At 38.7% G+C, this 18,972-nt stretch overlaps 1 long non-coding RNA gene across 1 annotated transcript in view; it reads left to right on the top strand.

Annotated features, from left to right (window-relative positions):
* The first annotated feature begins 274 nt into the window (after nt 1-274).
* The window catches only part of LOC126958678 (uncharacterized), a 78,821-nt gene continuing 60,123 nt past the window's right edge, over nt 275-18,972 (top strand). Inside the window, exon 1 of the long non-coding RNA XR_007727267.1 lies at nt 275-356. This is a non-coding gene — a long non-coding RNA (uncharacterized LOC126958678). The remainder of the gene's footprint in view (nt 357-18,972) is intronic.

Genomic DNA, 18,972 nt, shown 5'->3' with positions numbered 1-18,972 from the left:
TGTTTGACAGTTTGTTCTCTGTGCTTTGAGGAATCCATGAAGACAATTGGTAAGTTGAAGAGTGCTAATCAGGGAATAGTCAGTGTCAGCTGAGCGCGAATCTCTTTGGGAAGTGAGGCAGAGCCTGAGCCTCAGTCTGAGCAGGTCCATACATTTGATTTTGGTTTGTGTGTTCAGAGGTGAAGAGGCCCAAAGTGCTGACTCACACTAGTCAAACTGACAAGACACAAATGCAAAAGCCTAAGTAACAATTCACTAATTTGGAGCAAGAAACATAACAGTCAACATACTATATCAGCTAATTAGCACGTTGGCTCTCTGGAGGGATAGAAAACCGAAAATGCCTATGAAACCAGGTAGGTAAAGAAATGAATTGAGCAGGTGTGTGAGGTTAAAGGGAGTTGTTGGGAGTGGGCTGAACAGGGGACTCTATTCCCCTTCTAAAATACGCAGCCAATATAATCTCCGCCTAATTCTTGCTACTCAGGGTTTGATGTGGCCAGACCTTCTGATTTTTCAGATGTTGGAGATTCAGATTTATAGGAACCATTGCCTGATTTATAAATATTAGCAACCAATTTATAAAAGTTTTAAAAATCATCGTGTAAGATAAACCTGCCTGAACATTTCTCATTTGCAACCACAAATTACAAACAAAAGGCTGCTTGGGAGCCAATTTCAGGACAAGGCGGGGTAGTTGGTTGACTTCAGTGGTTACTGTCATCAAACTGACAGCCTGATGCATCTGCTTCCATACTGAAGACACATGGGACAGGAGGGGCGGAAGCCGCCTCTTCAGCAGTCACATTTGTCTCCAACCTCCTAGCTTTCATTAAAACCACCAATCCCTCTGCTAGCACAAGTTCTTTGTTTACATTGTGGAGTTTGGTAACTAAGCCGTGTCCACCTTTCTATACATCTTCTGGGACTGCATTCTCACTCCCGAATTAAGTTTTACAAATCCTTTGCTTTTTCCTAAGGATACTCCTAAAAACCCCGTATTGTGTCGGCACAGAAACACAGTCTTCTCCATTAAGGACTGATTTTTCTTGTTTAATTTCCCAACGGTAACAATGATAATATTAATCATATATTCAACAAGTGATTATTGAGCAGCCACATGGGACTATTTCTAATGCTAGATGTGTTAGCAAACAAGCCGGAACTCAAGGAACTTCTTTTTTTTTCTTTTTTTCTTTTTTTAGACAAGGTCTGGCTCTATCACCCAGTCTGAAGTGCAGTGGTATGATCTTGGCTCACTGCAACCTCTGCCTCCTGGGCTCAAGTGATCTTCCCACCTCAGCCTCCTGAATAGCTGGGACTATAGGCACACACTACCACGCCCAGATAATTTTTATATTTTCTTTTGTATAGAAATGGGGTTTCACCATGTTGCCCAGGCTGGTCTCGAACTCGTGAGCTCAAACGATCTGCCTGCCTCAGCCTCCCGAAGTACTGGGATTACAGGCATGAGCCACTGTGCTCGCCTGGAGCTTGCATTGTAATCATTGCTAACATTTATCAAGCTCTTCCAATGTGCCAGAGTCTTTTATGTAATTATCTCATTTGATATTCAGGCCAACTCTACAAAGTCAATATTATAATGATCTTTGTTTTATGGTTAAGAAAACTGTGGTTATTTGGGATGAAATGACCCCACCTCTGCTCTCCCAAGAGGCACCATGGTTCCCTATCTGTCAACCTCAGTATCTAACTAGGTAGTGATGACTCAGCTCCTTACCACAGTGCTGCCATAGGAGCAGCCTTACTGGATGGTAAGTGACTTTTTTTCTGATGGAAATTCCACATATGTGTTGAAGATCTTTCAAATTTACGAGTTATTAATAATATTGAGATGCCATTTATTGAGTGCTTACTTTGTGCTAAGTTCTTTATATACTCTATCTAATTAGATTAAAGCTATCCTCAAAGCTATCAAGTGAAAGAGATATTACTACCCCTTTTTAGAAGAAACTGGAGCTCAGAGAAGTCAAGCTTGTCCAAGGTTACCCAAAGTGTCACTGCACATGCCTGGGGGGCAGTGACCTTGTGGTTCATGGAGTTAGGAAGTACTCGGTCTATTCAGTGGGTCATACAGTTAAAACATGGTGGCCGTGAGAACTGCCCCAGGGCAAAATCAATGAGATTGGAATACAACTGAAGGGACTGATGGAAGGGAAGAAAACTGCCAAGGAAAGATTTGAGAGAAACCCCCTAAGAAGTGGGAGATGCCATCAGCACATGGGAATAACCTCTCTGACATCATAGTTTTGCCCATGGTCAATACTACCTGCTGGAAGAGCTGCCTCAGCTAATAACCAGCCAAAAAGACAAGCAGCTGGTTGCTTCACCTGCAAGGTCATTAGAATCTTCTTGAACTGTTGGAATTGTTCAACTTCTTTGGTCTGACTGAGTTGAGAACTTTCTTGACCGGTATTTGGACATCGTGTGAACAAGGTGAAATAAATAATTGGTTTTCAGATTCAGAAAGTCTAGGTCAAGATAGGGCTCTTTTCTTGAACAAGATGGGCAAAGAAGAGTCAGAAAGTTATGCACATGAGGCTGCCCCTGTTTATGGTTTGTCCTATTGTCCTACCTGGGTTTGGGGAAGGAAGCATTTTCTTAAGGCTTAAAAATAAACAAGTAAGTAGGATGCTATCAAAAGCCATAAACTAAAAGATTCCCTGGAGAACAGCCAAACAGGATTCTTATCAAGGTGGGGCAGCCTTCCTGAGCAACCTGTCAAATCAGCAGCATGTCAGAACTGATGGCAAATGGAACAGGCGGCCTGGGAATTCTGAAATGTTAGATCTGGAAGGTGTCTTAGGGACCAGCTAGGCCACTGCCTTTATTTTATAAATGAAGAGAAAACTTCAGGACCATAGAGATAGAGTCACTCAATCCCAGGTCACACAGCTCATGATAACAATTAGGGTGATGGTTTCCAGAAGCTCCTACTCTAAGCCAGAACAACATATCTGTTATCCTTCAGAGTTATTTGGTACTAATTGGGGTTTTAAAATAAATAGTTGATTTATTAATGTTACAAATTCAGAAGCTTAGTTTTTCTCTAAACTTTTATGTTCAATTTATGTCTTATATTTTTATTTATCAAATAATCCTGTTTAACTCAGTTAATACAATTTTTTTAAATCTTTTAAACATTACTTATAAAGATGATATATCCCTTTTTATTTTAAAAGCTTTTAAAATGTCTAAACAAAGTAGCAATTTTCCCAAGTATTTAAACACTGCTAACAAATCTAATCTAACAGGATTATCAGTGATTATCAATCTCTAAAGTTTCAGTAAAGTTGTAAAATTCTGTCTCTCTCCTTTTTTTTTTTTTTTTTCCAAGACAGGGTCTCACTCCGTCACTCAAGCTGGAGTGCTGTGGCGTGATCACAGCTCATTACAGCCTCTACCTTATTGCCTTATAAGATTCTGAGGCAATGCCCTGCTGTCCCCAGACAACTTGTCCACAGGTCACATACAACTAAACATGATGTCATTGTTCTTCCATGGAAAATCTTTTTAAAACAATGAGATTTCTGATTTTTTTTTCCTTTTTTGAGAAAGGGTCTTGCTCTGACACCTAGGCTGGAGTGCAGTGACATGATCATAGCTCACTGCAGCCTCCAACTCCTGGGCTCAAGAGATCTCCACGCCTCTGCCTCCCAAACAGCTAGGACTACAGGTGTGCGCTTCCGTGCCTGGCTAATTTTTAAATATTTCTGTAGAGATAGGGTCTCACCGTGTTTCCCAGGCTGATCTCAAACTTCTGGGGTGAAGTGATCCTCTGGCCTCTGCCTCCCTAAGCACTGGGATTACAGGTGTGAACCACTGTGCCTGACCTGATATATGATGTATCTGAACACTTCATACGAATATGAAGTTTGGAGGACATATTTGAATGGCCCAAAATAAAAGTTATGGCCAGGTGTGGTGGCTCACGCCTGTAATCCCAGCACTTGGGGAGGCCAGCCAGGGGAGTGGATCACCTGAGGTCAGGATTTTGAGACCATCCTGGCCAACATGGTGAAACCCCGTCTCTACTAAAAATACAAAAGTTTAGCTAGGTGTGGTGGTGGGCACCTGTAATCCGAGCTACTCAGGAGGCTGAGGCAGGAGAATCGCTTGAACCTGGGAGATGTAGGTTGCAGTGAATGGAGATCACGCTATTGTACTCCAGCCTGGGCAACAGAGCGAGACTCTGTCTCAAAAAAAAAAAAAAAAAAAAAAAAAAAAAGTTAGGTGATGTGCCTTTATTTAACTCTGGAGGGTCAATTTTACTTTTGAGGTCCTCAAATAGCTTTGCAATCACCCTTCAGAGAAGCAGAAACTCAAATATAACAGGAAGCCCAAGTGACTTCTGGCCAGGAGTAACCTACCATACATGTACTAGGAAGCTGTGAACAAAGAAAATAAGCAATGGGGCTGGATGCAGTGGCTCATACCTGTAATGCCAGCACTCTGGGAGGCCGAGGCAGGCAGATCACCTGACGTCAGGAGTTCGAGACCAGCCTGGCCAACATGGTGAAACTCCCTCTCTACTAAAAATACAAAAATCAGCTGGGCGTGGTGGCAGGCACCTGTAGTCCCAGCTACTTGGAAGGCTGAGGTAGGAGAATCGCTTGAACCCAGGAGGCAGAGGTTGCACTGAGCCGAGATAGCACCATTGCACCCACCCTGGGTGACGAGAGTGAAACTGTGTCTCAAAACAAAACAAAAAACAAGAAAGTAAACAATGGTTTCAAATATGAATCCCAAATCAAAACTCACTTTGAATTGCAGTTATTGATTTGTAACTGAGCTGCTTCTCTCATGAGTGTACCCCTGGGTGTGAGGCAGCTGGGGCTGAATGATTGAACCAGGCTTACTGAGTCTCCTGCCCAATATGGGGTTAGCCTGAATTTATTTTATATATACATGATGTCTGTATATATGTGTGTATATGTGGTTATATCTTTCAAATCAAAAGAGAATCAAATGGAAGATCCTTTAGGTACTTTATTCATGCAAATATTTAGCTGAACATGACAAAATTTCTGAGGGGGTATAGTAGATCTCACAAACTTTTACTACTCTGGTAAAATCCAACCTGTAGATCCTGTAGACAGGGTTATTTTAATCCATGAGTATGGGCCTGTAAAGTGTTTTTTAAAAAAGAAGAACCAACATTTAGGAGTGGATGGAAGACGTAAATATACGGATTCTTGGTAATAGAAATACTTGACTACAGAAGCCAATGTTCCCACACAGTAACGATGATATAGGAGCCAGAAAGAAATTATTTGGGCAGTGAGGGTAAAAGAGCCCCCAGCGGAATTTCCCTTTTTAACAAAAAAACCCCCAAATAATTTCCTTTCTGATAAAGAGTAGCCTGAAAGATGGAGCTGCAGACATAAATAAGCTAGAGGCTTGTGTGAGTGAATGTCAGCAGCTGTGCCTATAGAAAAGGCCACCTGGGGGTGAGGTATGTTCAACATGGAGGATCCATCTTCCCTTTTGTCACCATGTGTACAGTAAAGAAACAGGCAACATAGCATTGGCCAGGCAGAGAGCCCATCTGCATAATAAAACATTAGGGTGTGGGGTGGCCAGATTTTCACATCCTATGCAAATGGCACACCTAGCCCTAACCAGTTTTTTGTGCCCTATGCAAATGGCACAGCTGGTCCAACCAATCTTTCATGCCCTATGTAAATCAGACACCACCTCCTCAAGCTCATCTATAAAACCCCTTGCATTCCACTGCCTTCTCCAGGACCCCTTTCTGCTGCAGAGTTCTTCTCTTTCTTTCACCTATTAAACCTCCCTTCTTAATCTCACTCCTGTGTGTCCACGTCCTTGATTTCCTCAGCATGAGGCAGCAAACCTTGGGCATCACCCCAGACAAATGATATCACTTCAACAAGGCTGGTGCTGGGTGGCAGCTGCCCCACTGGATGCACTCTCCTGTCCTTCCTAGTCCTTATTATTCTCTATTTTCTACCTGACATTGTAAATTGCTGTTTATCATCACACTCACCTTGTTATTTTTCTTACAGAAGCATTAAGAGAAAGTAGCATAATCCTATCAAAAATGGAAAAAGACCAAAGGGGCTGCGTATTTCAAGAAGTAAGAGAGAGCATATTTTTATGTGAAAATAAAGGCCATTCCTATGTTTTTAACATTCTGAGCTTTCTTAGACCCAGCCAGCTTCATGCACTGACTTGGCCTCTGGGGTTCCTGTTGGCTTGTGAATATGCCATCCCTGGGTAAACTATGCTTGGGGTTAAAATCTTTCCATTGGCTTCCTGACAATAATGATTGTCAACATGCTATAGCCTATGGCAATACTCATGGCATAGAAGGTGAGTGAACTTTGCAAACTTCAGCAGCCACCCTTTTTAGTTTCTATTTCTTAAACTCCCTAAGGACTAGAGTCAGCCCTCCTTTGTCACGAAACTTTCAAGCCAGTTACACTAACTCCACTTCACACAAACATAATTGTCTTCTCTGCTAGCTTTTCCTTTTCCAAGCTTCCTTGAAATAATTGGGTTATTGCACTAGAAGTGTTCCTGGTGAAGAGAGACTTAAAAGCTAGTAGAGATATGTAATAGAGCAGACTTAGCATTCCCCTAGGAAATTACTGTGGAATATACTTGAAAGGGAAGATATTAAAACTAAGATAATGTTGAATGAGATTGAAAAGGAAACATCGTAATTGGGGAAGGGGAAAAGAAAGTAGCTGGAAGGATTTCTGGATTTTAAAATTCATTCTATTAGAGTGATATTGTCAGTTTAGAGAAGGCCCTATTCTTAGCTTTTGATTAAAAGGTCAGAAGAAGAAATGAATAGCTCAAACTTCAGTATGTGCAGAAATAGCATTATGGATCCCTCATTGTAAAGGGGCAAAAAAATTAAATGTTTTATTGCAGTGGTGGAAATAGTGTTGAAAAATAGCACATCTTTCAGACAATGAGTCTGGTCTACCTAAATTCAGAGGTTTGAGAAGAATGAAAACATTATGTGCTAGAGAGTCACTGTGATCATATTCTTTGCTTTTACAGGACTGCTCTCTGGAGTGGGAACCTTATATACCCAACACAGTGAATTAAAAAAAAAAAAATGACTTCTCAGGTGTAGCCCAAAGCAACATATTGGTGGCCCCAATCCCAGCTCCGGGCTCAAATCTGCTCTGGGGAGCTACTTTCCTGACTCTTGGATAAAATCTAGGGCAGGACTCAAATTTTTTGGTTACTCTCAGATAAGAAAAAAATTTGGTGATATCAAGTCACAGAATCAGTTGCATCTTAGCAGTTAAGATGAAGTAGTCAAATCTCCAACTATGTTTCGGTAAAGCTTCTCTTCTTCTTTAGCTCAGACCTGTTCCAAGAAAAATGGTTTGTGATAGTTAATTTTATGTATCAGCTTGACTGGGCTAAGGGATGCCCAGCTATCTGGTAAAACATTATTTCTCAGCGTACCTGTGAGGATGTTACTGGAAGAGATTAGCATTTGAATCAGTAGACTGAGTAAAGAGCACTGCCCTCACCGAGGCCAATAGGCATCATCCAATCTTTTGAGGGCCTACATAGAACAAAAAAGTAAAGGAATCTTACTGTCTTTGGAGGATGGAAGGGAAGGGTAGGGGAGTGGAGGGGAACTTTGCTTTCTTTTTGAGCTGGGACATCCGTCATACCCTGCTCCTGGACATTGGTGTTCTTGGAACTTTGGACTGGGACCTATACCCTTGGCTTTGCTGGTTCTCAGGCCTTTGGGCTTTGGAACTACACTGCTGGCTTTCTTGGGCCTCCAGCTTGCAGCCTGCAGATTGTGGGACTTCTTGTCCCCCATATCACATGAGCCAAACCCTTATAATCTATATCTGTATCTAGCACGTGTGTGTGTATATTTATAGGACATATAGATGTATACTTAGGGTACATATGATATATATTAGATATATAAAGATATATAAAATTATTACATGGTATTGGCTCATGGGATTATAAAGGCTGAGAAGTTTCATTACATGTATATTTTTTATATATATATACATACACACACACACACACACAGTCATGTCTCACATTATGATATATTGGTCAGTGACAGTGTGAAGTACAATGGCGGGTCCAAAAGATTATAATATGGTATTTTTACCATACCTTTTCTATGTATAGACATACAAATACTTGCCATTGTGTTCCAATTGCCCACAGTATTTAGTATAGGAATGAGCTGTGCAGGTTTGCAGCCTGGGAGCAATAGGCTGTACCATATAGCCTGGGTGTACAGTAGGCTATGCCATCTAGGTTTCTGTAAGTATACTCTGTGATGTTCGCACAATGATGAAATTGCCTAATGATTCATTTCTCAGAACCAACCTCATCATTAAGTGACACATGGCTGTGTGTGTGTATCTGTCTGTCTGCCTATCTGCCTACCTACCTACCTACGTACCTACCTGTCTACTATTGGTTCTGCTTCTCTGGAGAACTCTAACATAATACAGGAGCTAACAGAATTCTCCAAGATTTCTCAACTTAGCACTTACACCAATGCTTCCTATCCGCCTTCCTCAGTGTGATAACCAAGTTTCTGACCATTTCAGGAAAAGCAGGGAAGAGAGGGGAGAGTGCAGATATCAGGAGAGGTCTTACCTAACAAGTATGGACATGTCTAACATCAGAGCCAGGGTTATGACATAAAATTTAAGGGGCCCCCAAAATTGTAAACAAAATAAATAACATTCTAATGCAAAATTTTAAAGAACTAAAATTAATGCAAAAATCCATGATGAACAGTATGTCAAAATTTTAAAGACAGAAAAAGTTGAAATTAATTTAAAAATTATTTTGTGTTATTGCTTAGTCAAGAGAAATTGTCAAGCACAACAATACTCTCAATTAAAAATGAGATGAGTGAAGAAGTTGATTTTGAAAATATTGATAAGTTTGTGTTCATTAAGCCTGGTGAATTAAAATGATAACTCTATTTGGGATATAAATAAAATATTTAAATTTAAAGTAATGTGGTTTCAATAATTGTAATTTTTTCATATTTTTCAACAGGGTTAATGTTCTGGGAAAAAACATTAAAAACGTACATTAAACATATATACAGGCATACCTCATTTTATTGCCCTTTGCCTTATTGTGCTTTAAAGATACCGTATTTTTTTTACAAATGGAAGGTTTGTGGCAACCCCGCATCAAGCAAGTGTGTTGGCACCATTTTTCCAACAGCATGTGGTCACTTCATGTTTTTGGGTCACGTTTCGGCAATTCTTGCAATATTTCAAACTTTTAGATGATTATTATATCTGTTATGATGATCTGTGATAAGTGATCCTTGATGTTACTATTGTCATTGTTTTGGGGCTCCATGAACTGTACCCACAGAAGACCAGTGAACTGGTAATAAATGTGTGTGTTCTGATTGTCCCACTGACTGTTCCCTGAGACAACAGCAATACCGAAATTAGGCCAGTTAATAACTCTACAATGTCTTTCAAGAGTTCCAGAGAAAGGAAGAGTCACACAACTCTCACTCGAAATAATAAGCTAGAAGTTATTAAGCTTAGTGAGAAAGGCAGTTTGAAAGCAGAAATAAGTGGAAAGCCAGGCCTCTTGCATCAGTTAGCCAAGTGGTAATCCATAGGAAAAGTTCTTGAAGGAAATTAAAAGTGCTACTCCAGTGAACACAATAAAACATTCTTATAGCTCATATGGAGGAAGTTTTAGTGGTCCAGATAGAAGATCAAATCAGCCACAACATTCCCTTAAGCCAAAGCCTCATCCAGAGTAAAGCTCTAACTCTCCTCAGTTCTATAAAGCCTGAAAGAGGTGAAGTTTGAAGCTGGTAGAAGTTGGCTATGAGATTTAAGGAAAGAAGCTATCTCTATAACATAGAAGTGCAAGGTGAAGCTGCAAACATTCATGTAGAAGCTGCAGCAAGTTATCCAGAAGATCTAGCTAAGATCATTGATGAAGATGGCCAAGCCTAAACAACAGATTTTCAGTGTAGATGAAACAACCTTCTATTGGAAGAAGATGTCTTCCAGGACTTTCATAGCTAGAGAGGGGAAGTCAACATGTGGCTTCAAATCTTCAAGGGACAGGCTGACCCTTGTTAGGGGCTAATGTAGCTGGTGACTGAAAGTTGAAAACAATGCTCACTTACCATTCCAAAAATTCTAAGGCCCTTAAAAATGATACTAAATCTCCTCTGCCTGTGCTCTAAAAATGGAACAACAAAACCTGGATCTGTTTACAGCAGGACTTACCGAATATTTTAAGCCCACAATGAGAACCTACTGCTCAGAAGAAAAGATTACTTTCAAAATATTACTGCTCATTGACAGCACACCTGGTCACCTGATAGCTCTGATGAAGATGTACAAGAAGTTCAAGGTACGTTGTTTTCACGCCTGCCAACACAATATCCATTCTACAGCCCATGAGTCAAAGAGTAATTTTGATTTCCAAGTCTTATTATTTAAGAAATACATTTTGTAAGGTTAATAGCTTCCAGAGATAGTGATTCCTCTGATGGATCTGGACAAAATAAATTGAAACCCTGCTGGAAAGGATTCGTCATTCTAGATGCCATTAAGAACATTCATGATTCATACGAGGAGGTCAAAATATCAACATTAGCAGGAGTTGGAAAGAAGTTGATTCCACCCCTCATGGGTGACATTGAGAGGTTGAAGACTTCATTGGAGGGAGTCACTGCAAGTGTCGTGAAAATAGTATGTGAATTAGAATTTGAAGTTGGGCCTGATGATAATGATAGTGAATTTCTGCAATCCCTCTGTCAAACTTGAATGGATAAGGAGTTGCTTCTTATGGATGAGCAAAGAAAGTGGTTTCTTGAGATGGAATCTACTCCTGGTGAAGATGCTGAGAACATTATTGAAATGACAACAAAATATTTAGAATATTACATAAAATTAACTGATAAAGCAGCAGTAGGGTGTGAGAGAACTGACTTTAATTTTGAAAGAAGTTCTGTGAGTAAAATTCTATGAAACCACATATGCTACAGGGAAATCTTTTGTGAAAGGAAAAGTCAATGAATGTGGCAAATTTCACTGTCTTATTTTAAGAAATTGCCACAGCAACCCCACCCTTCGGCAACCACTACACAGATCAGTCAGCAGCCACCAGTGTTGAGGCAAGATCCTCCAACAGCAAAAAGATTATGACTCACTGAAGGCTCAGATGATTTTTAACATTTTTTAGCATAAAGCATTTTTAAAATTAAAGTATGCACATTGCTTTTTAGACATGAAGCTATTGCACACTTAGTAGACTAGTATAGTATATACTTAGAATATACTGAGGCTAGTGTATTACATGTATACATGAATAGCACATTACAGCATACTAGTCTATTAAGTGTAAACATAAATGTAATTTTTATATGCACTGCGAAACCAAAAACTGTATGTGACTTGCTTTATTGCAATATTTGCTCTATTGACGTGGCTGGAACTGAACCTGCAATCGTTTAGAGGTGTGCCTGTGTATAGGACACACATTTTTTTCTTTTGCCTCAGGTTCCATTACGGATTGGTGCAGCACCATTATTGATCCTACCTTTATTTAACATTTTGATATTTTGTTCATCATGGATGTTTTTACCTTAATTTTAATTTTTAAAATATTGTATCAAAATGTTATTTATCTTGATTACTGACTTTTTTCATGTCCTCTTAAATTTTGTGCCCACCAGAACTGCTCCATCCTCTTGCTCTAATCCCAGCTGTGGCTGGCACCGTGTTTGAAGGTGGACGAGGTAGATGTCTAAAGTTGGCTTTCACCTGGGTAGTTCCCTTCCTGAAGGTGCATATATCCTCTCTCTATGCACTCATGATTCCTCCCTCAGCCTTTGGATAGCCCATAGAACAATTCTGTCCCTCTATGCAGTCCTCAGGCAGGATCTAAGGCACTCCTAAATGACTCTTATGCACTGACAACCTTCCCAGAAAGCAGGGCCTTGGACCCATTGTTGGTAGAAGTGCAGGTTCATCCTAGCCTAGCTCTCCCTTGCTGCCTCCAGTTTCCTGCTTGTTAGATTTTTCAGGTCTATGCCACTGTACACCTCAGGGATTCATATCAAGCTTCTGAAGTGGTCTCTCACTGACCTTGAAGTGAAGGAAAGGTAGCCCCACCTTATACCCATGGGGGAAATTCTCTCATTTGATCTTCTTTTTTATCTCTAACATTTGTCTTGGTTTCTCCAGATTCTTAGAGACTGCAAGGTGGTTGGTCAGCTAAGACTTGCAAAACTTAAAATTTTATTGCAATGTAATTTGCATACAATATAATTCACCCTTTTAAAGTGTGCAATTCAGTGATTTTTAGGATATTCTTAGCATTGTACAACCGTCACCAAATAAATTTTAGAAGATTTTTAATCAGCTGAAAAACAGATTCCATACCCATTTGGAGAAACGCCTTATTCCCCTCACTAGCATGCCCAGCCCTAGACAAGCATTAGCCTACTTTCTGTCTATGGATTTGCCTATTCTGCATCTTCCATGTAAATGGAATCATACAATATGAAGACTTTATGACTGGCTTCTTATACATGACTTCTCAAGGTTCATTCATGTAACATGAATCAGTACCTCACTCTTTTTTATTGCCAAATAATATTCCATTGTATGAGGAAATTTCTATTCATATTCTTTGACCATATTTTATGAGTTTATTTCTCTACTTACAATTGTATTTTTTGAGCTTTTATTTATTATTTATTATTATTTTTTGAGGTGCAGTTTCACTCTTGTTGCCCAGGCTGGAGTACAATGGTGCGATCTCCATTCACTGCAACCTCCGCCTCCTGGGTTCAAGTGATTCTCCTGCCTCAGCCTTCCAAGTAGCTGGGATTACAGACATGTGTCACCACCCCCGGCTAATTTTTTTGTACTTTTAGTAGAGATGGGATTTCTCCATGGTGGTCAGGCTGGTCTCGAACTTCCAACCTCAGATGATCCGTCTGCCTCAGCCTCCCAAAGTGTTGGGATTACAGGTGTGAGCCACCGAGCCTGGCCTATTACTATTTTTTTTTTTTATTTCAATAGGTTTTATTGGGGGAACAGGTGATGTTTGATTACATGAATAAGTTCTTTAGGGGTGATTTCTGAGATTTTGGTGCACCCATCACCCAAGCAGTGTACACTGTACCCAATGTATACTTTTATCCCTCACTCCCCTCCCACCTTTCCCCCGAGTCCCTAAGTTCATTGTATCATTCTTATGTTTTTGCATCCTTATAGCTTAGCTCGCACTTGTAAGTGAGAACATACAATGTTTGATTTTCCATTTCTGACTTACCTCACATAGAATAATGGTCTCCAACTCCATCCAGGTTGCAGCGAATGCCATTGTTTCATTCCTTTTTATGGCTGAGTACTATTCCTATATATATAAAATACACATTATATATATTTATATATATTAAATATATATATATTATAGATTTTATATCTATAAAACATTTTCTTTATCCACTCATTGAGTAATGGGCATTTGGGCTGCTTCCATATTTTTGCAATTGTGAATTGTGCTGCTGTAAACGTGTGTGCAAGTGTCTTTTTTATAAAATGACTTCTTTTCCTCTGGTTAGATACCTAGTAGTGGGACTGCTGGATCAAATGGTAGATCTACTTTTAGTTCTTTACAAAATCTCCACACTGTTTTCCATAGTGGTTGAACTCGTTTACATTCCCACCAACAGTGTAAAAGTGTTCCCTTTTCGCCACTTCCATGCCAACATCTATTAGTTTTTATGTTAAAATTACGGCCATTCTTGCAGGAGTAGGGTGGTATCACATTGTGGTTTTGATTTGCATTTCCCTGATCATTAGTGATGTTAAGCACTTTTTTTTATAGGTTCGTTGGCCATCTGTATATCTTCTTTTCAGAACTGTCTATTCATATCCTTAGCCAACTTTTTCATGGGATTATTTGTTTTTTTTCTTGCTGATTTGTTTGAGTTCCTTGTAGATTCTGGATATTGGTCGTTTGTCACAGGCATAGTTTGCAAAGATTTTCTCCCACTCTGTGGGTTATCTGTTTACTGATTATTTCTTTTGTGGTGCAGAAGCTTTTTAGTTTAATTAAGTTCCATCTATTTATCTTTGATTTTGTTGCATTTGCTGTTGGGTTCTTAGTCATGAATTCTTTACCTAAGCCAATGTCTAGAAAGGTTTTTCTGATATTAACTTCTAGAATTTTTATTTTTTCAGGTCATAGATTTAAATCTTTGATCCATCTTGAGTTGATTTTTGTATAAGGTAAGAGATGATGATCCAGTATTATTCTTCTACATGTGGCTTGGTAGTTATCCTAGCACCATTTGTTGAATAGGGTGTCCTTTCCCCACTTTATGTTTTTGTTTGCCTTGTCAAAGATCAGTTGGCTGTAAGTATTTGGCTTCATTTCCGGGTTCTCTATTCTGTTCCATTGGCCTATGTGCCTATTTTTATACCAGTATCATGCTGTTTTGGTGACTATAACTGTATAGTATAGTTTGAAATTGGGTAATGTGATGTCTCTGGATTTGGTCTCTTTGCTTAGTCTTGCTTGGGCTATGTGGGCTCTTTTTGGGTTCCGTATGAATTTTAGGATTTTTTTTTCTAGTTCTGTGAAGAATGATGATGGTATTTTGATGGGAATTGCATTGAATTTGTAGATTGCATTTGGCAGTATGGTCATTTTCACAATATTGATTCTATCCATCCATGAGCATGGGATGTTTTTCCATTTGTTTGTGTCATCTATGATTTCTTTCAGCAGTGTTTTACAGTTCTCCTTGTAGAGGTCTTTCACCTACTTGGTTAGCCATATGCCTAGGTTTTGTTTGTTTGTTAGTTTTACAACTATTGTAAAAGAGGTTGAGTTCTTGGTTTGCTTCTCAGCTTGGTCACTGTTGGTGTATAGCAGTGCTACTAATTTGTGTACATTGATTTTGTATCCTGAAACTTTGTTCCACTTGGAGCTAATTTTTGTATATGGTATGAGGTAGGAGTCTTAATTCATTAATTTGCATGTGGATATCCAGTTGTCCCAGTACCATTTATTGAAGACTATTCTTTTTTTTTTTTTTTTTTTTTTTTTTTTGAGACGGAGTCTCACTCTGTTGCCCAGGCTGGAGTGCAATGGTGCGATCTCGGCCTACTGCAAGTTCCACCCCAGGTTCATGCCATTCTCCTGCCTCTGCCTCCTGAGTAGCTGGGACTACAGGTGCCTACCACCATGCCTGGCTATTTTTTTTGTATTTTCAGTAGAAACAGGGTTTCATCGTGTTGGCCAGGATAGTCTCTATCTCCTGAACTCATGATCTACCCGCCTCAGCCTCCCAGAGTGCTGGGATTACAGGCGTGAGGCACTGCACCCAGCCGAAGACTCTTCTTTACTCATTAAATTGTGTTGGTACTTTTGTTTAAAATTAATTGACTGTAAATATAGTGGTTCATTTCTCAGTTCTATTCTGCTGATACATATATATACACACACACACACACACATACACACACACATACATATATGTCTATTTTATGTCAGTATCTCCTATCTTGATTACTGTAGTTTTATACTGAGTTAAACAATAAGGAACTGTCCAATTTGGTTCTTCTTTTTCAAGGTAGTTTGACTATGTTGGGTCCCTAGTATTGCTATACAAATTTTAGGATCTGCTTATCAATTTCAGTAAAGAAGCCAGCTGGGATTTTGATAGGAATTATCCATGAACATTGGATATCTTTCCATTTATTTAGGTATTCTTTTAATTTCTTTTCATAATGTTTTGTGGTTTTTAGAATATAGGTTTTTGTACTACTTCTGTAGAAGTTATTCCTAAGTATTCTTTTTTCATGCTATTATAAATAGAATTGTATTCTTAATTTTTTTGAAATGTTCAATGAAAGTATTTAGAAATAGAATTGATTTTTGTATATCGATCTTGTATTGCAATTTTACTGAATTCATTTATTCTAATATTTTTAGTGTATCTTTTAGGGTTTTTTTATATATAAGATTATGCCATCTGCAAAGAGAGTTTTACCTCTTCCTTTCCAATCTGGATGCTTTTTATTTCTTTTTCTTGTTTAATTGTCATGGATAAGACCTCCAGTACAATGTTGAGTATAAATATCAAGACAAGACATCAAGAGAATACAGTCTTTTACCCTTAAGTAAGATGTTAGCAGTTGGGTTTTCATAGATGCCATTTTTCAGGTTAAAGAAGTTTCTTTCTAATCCTAATTTGTGGAATGTGTTTATCATAAAAGGATTTGAATTTATTCAGATTTTAGTTCTGCATTTATTGAGATGATCATGTGGATTTTATTCTTATTCTATTAATATGCTACATTAATTGATTTTTGGATATTCAACTAACCTTGCTTTCCTGGGATAAATATCACTTGGTTATGGTGTATAATTTCTTGTATGTGTTGCTGGATTGGTTTGGTAGTATTTTATTGAGGGTGTTTGTATCCATATTTATGAGTTATTGGTTTGCAGGGTTTTTTTTTCTTCTGATGTGTTTGTCTCATTTTGATGTCTGGCTAGTACTGGCCTTATAGTTGTTTTTCCCCCTCTGTATTTTGGAAGAGTTTGGGAAAACTGGTATCACTTCTTTAAATGTTTAGTAAAAGTCAGCAGTAAAGACATTTGGGCCTAGGCTTTTCTTCACAGTTATTTTTGTTATTACTCAAGTAAAATGTCTTTACTCGCTATATTCTATTTAGATTTTCTATTTATTCTTGAGTCAGTTTTGGTAGTTTGTGTCTTTCTAAATATTTTTCCATTTTATCTATGGTATCTAATTTGTTCGCATATAGTTGATCATAGTGTTCTTTTATTTATTTATTTATTTAGAGACAGAGTTTTGCTCTTGTTGCCCAGGCTGGAGTGCAATGGCACGATCTTGGCTCACTGTAATAATCTCCACCTCCCAGGTTCAAGCGATTCTCCTGCCTCAGCCTCCCGAGTAGCTGGGATTACAGGCATGCACCACCATGCCCAGCTTATTTTTTCTATTTGTAGTAGAGACAGGGTTTCTCCATGTTGGTCAGGCTGGTCTTGAATTACCGACCTCAAGTGATCTACCCACCTCGGCCTCCCAAAGTGCTGGGATTACAGGTGTAAGCCACCACACCCGGCCTCATAGTGTTCTTTAATAATTATTTTTATTTCTGTAGGATTGGTATTAATATTCTCTCTTCATTCCTAGTTTTAGTAATTTGAGTTTTCTCTCTCTTTTTCTCTGCCAGTCAAGTTAAAAGTTTGAAACTTTAAAATCTTTTCAGGTAACTGACTTTTGTGTTAATTGATTTTTCTCTATTGTTTTTCTATTCTCTATTTCATTTATTTCTGCTCTAATCTTTATTATAACCTTCTATTTGTTTTGCATTTAAGTTGCTCTTCTTTTTCCATCATCTTAAGGTAGATTATTGATTTGCAATTAAATTTTTTTCATTTTTAGAATGGTTTTACATTTTCATATGCTTTCACATCATTTAAAAATCAATAGCCTTTATTTAAATTTTTAAAAAAAATTTTATTGATGCATAATATTTATACATATTTATGGAGTACACGTGATATTTTATTACATGCATAGACTCTGTAATGATCTAGTCAGGGTAATTGAGGTGCCCAAAACCTTGCACTTTTTTTTTTTTTTTTGGCAAAATACCTCTTGAAAATGAGCCTTGTATGTGGGTGCAGGATGGCTATAAGAAAGGCATACCTATAGGCTATAATATGAATTTTTAAAAAGTAAAGTCATTATATGACAACTTAAAGCAAAAGGAAGGTGAAAGATCTAATGCTGGGGAATTTAATGTCTACAAAAACTGGTTTGATAAAAAGAGGTATGGCTTTAAAAAAGTGTCAATATAACAGGAGAAGCAGCTACCACTGACCAAGATGCAGCGGATGAGTTCCCAGATGCCATTAAGAAAATCATTGAGGAGAAAGTATATCTGCTTGAGCAGATTTTTAAATGTAGATGAAAGTGCCCTACTCTGGCTAAAAATGTTGTGAAGGACATTTATTAGTAAGGAAGATAAGTGAACACCAGGATTTAAGGCAGGAAGGAATAGGCTACACAACTGTTTCGTGCAAATGCAGTTGGGTTTATGATCAGGATTGCCTTTATATATAAAGCTGCCAACCCCCAAGCCTTGAAGGGAAAAGATAAACACCAGTTGGCAGACTTTTGGTTGTGCAAGAAGGACTGGGCAATGAGAACCCTTTTCCTAGCTTGGCTCCATCGATGGTTTGTCACTGAAGTCAGAAGAGACCTTGACAGAAAGGGGCTTCCTTTTTCCCAAACACAACATCTTGAATTCAGCCTCTAAATCAAGGGTTCATAAGGACCCTTAAGGCAGATTAAACATGGTACTCTATAGAAAAGATTGTCAATGCTATGAAATAAACCCCTATAGAGAGAACATCATACATGTTTGGAAAGATTACACCCTTGAAGATGCCATTATTGTTGTAGAAAAAGCTGTGAAAGGCATCAAGCTCAAAACAATAAATGCCTGTGGAGAAAACTGTGTCCAGATGTTGTATGTGACTTCACAGGATTTATGACAGAGTCAATCAAGGAAATCATGTAAGAGATTGTGCATATGGCAAAAACAAGGTGGAGTGGGTGAAGGATTTCAAGATATAGATCCTGGGGAAATTCAGGAGCTATTTGATATCACACCAGAGGAATTGACAAAAGATGACTTGACAGAGATGAGTGCTTCCAAACCAGTGTCAGATAAAGAGGAAGACATAAAAGAAGCAGTGCCAGAAAACAAGTTGGGCCGGGTGCGGTGGCTCATGCCTGTAATCCTAGCACTTTGGGAGGCCGAGGTGGGAGGATCACCTGAGGTCAGGAGTTCAAGATCAGCCTGGCCAACCTGGTGAAACCCCATCTCTACTAAAAATACAAAAAATTAGCCG

Source organism: Macaca thibetana, chromosome 7 (genome assembly GCF_024542745.1).
Source record: "Macaca thibetana thibetana isolate TM-01 chromosome 7, ASM2454274v1, whole genome shotgun sequence".
NCBI classification, from domain to species: domain Eukaryota; kingdom Metazoa; phylum Chordata; class Mammalia; order Primates; family Cercopithecidae; genus Macaca; species Macaca thibetana.
Note: the sequence above shows the minus strand (reverse complement) of the source record. Positions and strands in the feature narration are given on the sequence as shown.